The sequence below is a fragment of the Geotrypetes seraphini genome, chromosome 2 (genome assembly GCF_902459505.1).
Source record: "Geotrypetes seraphini chromosome 2, aGeoSer1.1, whole genome shotgun sequence".
Classification (NCBI taxonomy): Eukaryota; Metazoa; Chordata; class Amphibia; order Gymnophiona; family Dermophiidae; genus Geotrypetes; species Geotrypetes seraphini.
The window spans coordinates 228,367,265-228,373,264 of NC_047085.1; positions in this window are offsets into that span (position 1 = coordinate 228,367,265).

A 6,000-nucleotide genomic window follows, 5' to 3' on the forward strand; every position below is an offset into this window, starting at 1 on the left:
GTCACCATAAATAGAATATATATATAAACCTTGGTTTATGAGCATAATTCGTTCCGAAACCATGCTTGTAATCCAAAACACTCGTGTATCAAAAGCAAATTTCCCCATAAGAAATAATGGAAACTCAGACAATTCGTTCCACAACCCAAAAACCTTAATACAAAATACTATATGTACTTGTATTGCAAGATCTCGCTCGTTTAGAAGAGTCACTACATTCCCACAGTGTCAGAGAGAGAAGAACCATCGGCTCACTTGTGATGATGTGGTGTGTGTATACTGTATGTACTTGTATTGCAAGACATTGCTTGTAAATCAAGTTAAAATTTAATAAAATGTTTTGCTTTTCTTGCAAAACACTTGTAGACCAAGTTACTTGCAATCCAAGGTTTTACTATATATATATAGTGTAGAGCAGTGGTCTTAAACTCGCGGTCCACCAGGTACTATTTTGAGACTCTCAGTATGTTTATCATAATCACAAATGTAAAATAAAAGTTTCTTAACATATGTCTCTTTAGCTATAAATTACAATGATATTATTAAGACTTAGCCAAAAGGAAAGATTTATAAACTATAACAAGTTTTACCTCGTGCAAAATCGTCATTTCTTTAATAAGACATTAACTATTTTTTCTGAGGCCCTCCAAGTACCTACAAATCTAAAATGTGGCCCTGCAAAGGGTTTGAGTGTGATTCCACTGGTGTAGAGGTATAAAAATACAAAAAACAAAAATAACCTACATCATAAAACTTAAGTCAGCCAAATTATATTATGGTGTGCTCAGTGCTCCAATACATAAGTCATATAGGGAAAGGACCAGCATGATGAGGAACCATCATAGCACCACCAAGTTCTTCCAATGCCTATAAGGTATTCAAATTCCTGCTACAATGTATAAGCAGTCGCTCATAAAGTAACAATAAATTATCACTTATCTTTGCTTCTGGAGGGCTGTTCTTGGTGGTGGCAAACTCCTCGAACAAAATGTAATAAATTTTCTCACAGGTGCTGTTGGTAATGCTAATCAGGTCCAAAATCCCACACATGACTGCTGAAAAATCTCGTGTGTCCAAAAAAAAAAATACTGTATTGTAAAACTCAAAAATGATAAATCCTTAATGAAGTCAGTGGGTGCTTCTCTACTCAGGCTGAGTTTCTCATTAGTGTTTGAAGGGGAAGGCTATACATACAAATCTCCGGAGGTAATCTTGATACTTGACACAACACAAAACTCTTTATTCCACTACTAGTCTTTAAGCCCGTTACATTAACGGGTACTAGAATAGATGTGTGTGTCTGTCTTTCTTTCTTTCTCTCCCCTTGGCCGCTGTCTGTCTGTGTGTTTATTTGTTTCTCTCTCCTTGGACACTGGCTGTCTCTCCTTGGACGCTGGCTGGCTGTCTTCCTTTCTGTCTGTCTCTCTGACCTCTTGTGTGTCATTCTTCGTGTCTGTGTCCTTGTGTCATTCCCATCTGCCCCCAGCATACCCCTTCCCCTCTCCCTATCTCTCCATGGCCCCCTTCTGTCTTCCCCCGCAGAGCAAAGCTGTCTGCCCTCCAGCACACCTTTCCCCCCATAGTAGCCCCCTTTCCCTCTCCCTGACTGTCTTTCCATGGCCCCCTTCTGTCTCCCCCCCCCTCCGAGCAAAGCTGTCTGCCCCCCATCACACCTCTCCAACAAAAGCAGCCCCCTGTATCTGCAACACCTGCACGACACCCTTCAGCCAATCGTGAGTGCTCAGAGCGTAAGAGGGAGCAGGGCCTAGGTGTATTTGGCGCGGCGGGGGAGGCCCCGACTGCCCCAGCTGCAGCTTCTTCGGCGTCGGTGAGGAAGGAGAGGTTGGGCCGACTCTCCGCAGGGGCTTTGGGGACAGTCTTCTGCCGCTCGAAGCTCTCCTCCTGGCAGCCACTGCCAGCAGCGCTCCGCACTGCCTTCCTCCCACCGCCCAGAGTAGATGTCTGTATATCTGGTTTTTTTTTATTTGTCTCTCTTTCCTTGGACGCTGTCTTCTGTCATTCTTTGTGTCTGTGTCTCTCCCTGGTCCCCTGTCTGTCCGTCTTTCTGTCTCCCTGTCCCCCCTGCTTGCCAAAGCAGCCCCCTTTCCCTCTCCCCCTGTTCTGCAATGCCTACCTGCTCCATGTCCCCCTTCTGTTCCTCCCCAACCTGATTGCTGTCTGCCCCCAGCACACCTCTCCCCCCAAAGCAGCCCCCTTTCCCTCTCCCCCTGTTCTGCAATGCCTACCTGCTCCATGGCCCCTTTCTGTTTCCCCCCCCCCCATGATTGCTGTCTGCACTCAGCACAACCCTCCCACCAAAACAGCCCCCTTTCCTGCCTGCTCCATGGCCCTTCTTTTTCCTCTTCCCCTCCCTCCATCCATGGTTCCTGCCACCGCTGCTGCTCCTGTTCAAAGCAGCCTGCTCATGTTCACGGCCGGCTGTAGCGAACCTCGCAGGCCGCTATCCACCTCAGTAGCTTGTTCCCTCTGAAGCGATCGCGTCAGAGGGATCGTGTTACCATGTGGAGAGCGGCCTGCGAGGTTCGTTGCAGCCGGCCGCGAACCTCAGCAGGCCGCTTTGAACAGGAGCAGTAGTGGTTGTTGCGGGAAGGGGGGGGAGTCGGTGACGTGCAGGCCGCTTTGAACAGCAGCGGCGGCAGGACCATGAGCCCTCCTCCCGTCATCCGCCGCCAGCGCTGCTCCTGTCGCCCGATGCACCTAACTTGCACATACGCCTCAAGCCACGGACGGACACAGCACACATGAGGTCCCCACAGGAGATGAGGCGCCGCTGCTGACAGCCAAGGTAGGTGCTGGGAAGAAGGCTGGGGACTCATGCATGCGCACTCCTGCGACCACAGACCTACAGCGCACGGAACACGCAAATAGGAGTGCGCATGCGCGAGTTAGCCTTTTATTATATAGGATGAAAAATGGCTCTAAGCACTAGACGCCGTTGCTAAATCAAACCAGTCAACTGGGACATACACCTTATCAAGCACAGTCAATCAGCAACTCTGGGAAAACTGCTCCGACGCAAAACCCCTCCTCTATTACTACTACTATTTATTATTTCTAAAGCACTGAAAGGTGTACGCAGCACTGTACATTTAACATACAATAGACTGTCACTGCTCAGAAGAGCTTACAGTCTAATTTAGACAGGACATTTCGGGGTTGGGGAGATTATGGTTAAAGAAATGATACAGCATAGGCCATTCAATTTCATAATTTAGTTCCTGGGGCTCAACTGTTCCCCACTCAAAAATCAATCTTTGTTCTTTGAAAATCAGTGACTGGGAGATATCACCAGCTTGATAATGTATTTTAAGTAAAACCATGTATCTCAGCTGATCCACAAAATGATGGTACTGTAACCAATGGTTAATGAGTGGTGCTTCTGACTTCTGTGTCCAAATGATGCTTAAATATTCTGCAAAAGAGGGGGAGTTAAGATAGTGGAAGTTTAGGTGGAGGGGTTAACAGCACAGTTCAAGCCTGAAAATGTTTTTACCTGTTTGGGCAGCAATATGTCTCATTCAAAGCGAAAAGAAGCAGTTCACCTGGACCCTTCAACGGCAAGAACTTCAACTCTGACTTAGGAAAGTATTTTGGAGTTTGCCGCCTCTATGGTCCCTGTATAACTGGAGGATTTTCCTAGCTCTTGTCGGCGGGAGGAACTGACGCCAGCAACTTCGATTTGGAGGTTTCCCTCTCACCTCAAGAAACTATTCCACCACCATGCCTTGCTCCATCTGGGGCTCAGCCGGGCAGTCCCTGCTTGAAATTAATGGCAGGGGAAACCCCATTTGGGAGGGGGCTGAGTCCTTTCAACTGATAGGAGAGCAGAAAGTCCTGGGAGCTGGTCTATTGACCAGACCAGGAAAGAAGAGACCTGTCGTGGCTACTCTTGAGAGCATTTGGGATGTTCTCAAGAGGCTGAACTCAACAGGTGCTGGATATTCACAGGAGTTAACCAAGCTTGTGAGTACAGTGGATGCTTTGGGGAAATCTTTGTCTTCTACTAAGGAAGAATTCACCTTAGAGTTTAAAAAGGTTAATGAGAAAGTGGGGAAGATACAAGATGTAACTAATGAGATGCTGAAGGAAAAAATGCTTTTGAATAGAAATATTGAACAAACAATAAAAGGTTAAATTTGCGGTTATTGAATTTTCTGAAATCTTTAGGAGTGATACCTCATGAGATGTTTAAAAAAATACTTGGTAGAAATTTTTGAAATTCTCGCCTGAACTCATACCTCCTTTGAACCAGATATATTATCTACCTACTAAGAAACAATTAGATGTTCCTACTGGTGAGAAAGCCCTTTAAACATCACTGAATTACTGGAAACAACATTATCTTCAGAAACAGAAAGAGCTACCTTATTGGTTTCCTTAGTCTTTGAACAGGACTTAAATGCAATTCTTAAAATATATTTTCGATGCTCTCATTTACTGTTTCTGGGAAAAAAGTGCCATTTTCCCTGATGTCTCAAGGAACATACAGGAGAAGGAAGTTCTTAGTAATGAGACCTGAGGTATTGGCTATTGAAGCAACATTTTTGTTGGCATTTCCTTGTAAATGCTTGATTAAATTTCTTGGCTTGAAATATGGCTTTTTTATGCCAGAACAACTGAGCATTCCTGGATTTGAAGAAAATAGCAACTGGGAGAGTTTAATGAGATCTTATCATAGTCATTTTTTAAGGATGGGACTATATGTGCTGTTAAGCTTTTCCTTTATTGTTTCTAGATATTTTGCTCCTCATTTATTCATGCTCTCCTCTCCATGATTTGTAGTCTAAGAAAGAATTAATTTTGGTTACAGTAATGAATATAAATGTTCTGTATTTCATGAACAAGAGATCTCTTATGAAAATGTTTAAAATTCAATTAAAAAAAAAAGTTCTGCAAAACATGTTTTAATCCAACAGCTAGTTTGGCTTATATAATATAGACCGCAGGAGCATACAATACAATACCCCACCCCCTTAGATTGACTTGTGGCCTGATACTATAGGGCGGCCTGGGGGGGTTTGTAACTGATTTATGGATTTTTGGTACAATATACAGTACTGTATATATAAATTCTTTTTGTGTTAGATGTAATCAAAACTTGAATTCCTTAGCTGTAATGACACCCAGCTGATTATAATGGGATAACTCCTGAAGAATCAATTACCCTATATTCTCTGTGGGATCGTTATCCAATTTACTGTAGCATGCAAAACTGAGGTTTTTCATATCCTAGAGCTGTCTGGACCTTATACTTGGCATTAAGATGACTGGAATAAGGTGTCTGTCAAATTTTAGTTTGAAGACCTTGAAGGACGGAAGGAATAGGAACTAAAATAGAACCCTTAGGAGCAAAAGATTTCATTAGTACTTCAACATCTTTGATCTATCAATCCTTCTTGTGATGTTATAGCCAGATTTTTAAATATTTTTTGAATACATTTAACAATTTGAAATCACAGAGGAAACATCTTGGGTAGTGAAACTGGACTTTGTTAAATTTGGTCAGAACTGGATGGAAGGACTTCTAGAGTGTTGAAGTAGGGAAAACTTCATCTGAGGAATATAAAATGGAGTGGTTAGGGGAGTTTTGCCACTGAGGGGGTGAAGAAGGAGAGATGACATTGTAGTAGGAATTGCAGGAGACTGACTTGGGGGCACATGCTAGGAAGGTTACACCTGCAGTTGTAAGGAAAAGTACTGGAGAATATTTTGAAAAAGTTGAACTAACAGTAATGCAACATCTTGTGTAGTTTGTTGGTGGAGCAGGTGTGTTTGAGCAGGTGGTAAAGGTTGTACCTTGAGAGATTTCTTTTTTTTTTCTTTTGTAAGGAAGTGGAAATAATAAAACTGCTATTTGAACTGAGGAAGGTGAAGGAGTAGAGTGACTGGAGTGGTGGAGAGGCAGCCACTGGTGGTAAATTTCTGGATGAGGTATCAGAAAGGCGAGCTGAAATTAAATTATGACTCTGCTGCGAATCC